This window comes from Egretta garzetta, unplaced genomic scaffold (genome assembly GCF_000687185.1).
Source record: "Egretta garzetta isolate BGI_Z169 unplaced genomic scaffold, ASM68718v1 scaffold1028, whole genome shotgun sequence".
Classification (NCBI taxonomy): domain Eukaryota; kingdom Metazoa; phylum Chordata; class Aves; order Pelecaniformes; family Ardeidae; genus Egretta; species Egretta garzetta.
This window is the reverse complement of record NW_009260421.1, coordinates 54803-56058: the sequence shown is the minus strand read 5'-3', so window position 1 is coordinate 56058 and position 1256 is coordinate 54803.

Genomic DNA, 1256 nt, shown 5'->3' with positions numbered 1-1256 from the left:
ATGCTCAGGAGCTGGTGATGCTCGGGAACTGGTGATGCTCAGGGCTGGGCGATGCTCGGGGCTGGGCGATGCTCGGGAACTGGTGATGCTCGGGGCTGGGCGATGCTCGGGGCTGGGTGATGCTCGGGAACTGGCGATGCTCGGGAACTGGCGACGCTCGGGGCCGGACGATGCTCGGGGACAGGCGATGCTCAGGGACGGGCGATGCTCAGGGACAAGGCGATGCTGAGGGACAGGCGATGCTCGGGGACAAGGCAATGCTCAGGGACGGGTGAAGCTCGGGGACAAGGTGATGCTCAGGGATGGGCGATGCTCGGGAACTGGCGATGCTCGGGGCCGGACAATGCTCGGGGACGGGTGATGCTCGGGGACGGGTGATGCTCGGGGACAAGGTGATGCTCGGGGATGGGCGATGCTCAGGGATGGGCAATGCTCGGGGACAAGGCGATGCTGAGGGACAGGCGATGCTCGGGGACAAGGCAATGCTCGGGGACGGGCGATGCTCAGGGACAAGGTGATGCTCAGGGATGGGCGATGCTTGGGGACAAGGCGATGCTCGGGGACAAGGCAATGCTCGGGGACGGGCGATGCTCAGGGACAAGGTGATGCTCAGGGATGGGCGATGCTTGGGGACAAGGCGATGCTCGGGGACAAGCGATGCTCGGGGACGGACGATGCTTGGGGCCAGGTGATGCTCTGGGATCGGCGATTCTCTGGGATCAGTGATGCTCAGGGATGGGAGATGCTCTGGAACTGGTGATTCTCTGGGATCGGTGATGCTTGGGGATGGGCGATGCTCTTGAATCGGCCTTTCTTGCGCTGCCCGCAGAGGGATGGGGCACGGCAGCTGAAGGGCGTCCCCCCGGCACCGGCTCGGCGTCCCCCCCGGCGCTGGTGCTGCTCGCAGCCGGACGGTCCCTCCCGTTTGCTGCTGGAAGGGGAAACATGCACTAATTTTGCAAAATAACGATTCAAGTGGCAAATGCCATCCCGGCATGGTTTGTCCTTGAAAAGAGTCTTCCTGGTGAGATTTATGAGGGAAAAAAAAGGAATTTTTGCTGCCCTTTGTCTCTCCAGTCTCCTGCCAACGGCCTTTCCTGGGCTTCCCACTGCTTTTCTTCCCTGGAGATCAAATTGTGGATGTCGGGGGAGGAAAATTCTCCCCATTCCCCTCGGGGACGGGCGATGCTCGGGGACGGGCGATGCTCTGGCATGGGCGATGCTCGGGGACGGGCGGTGCTCGGGGACGAGCGTGG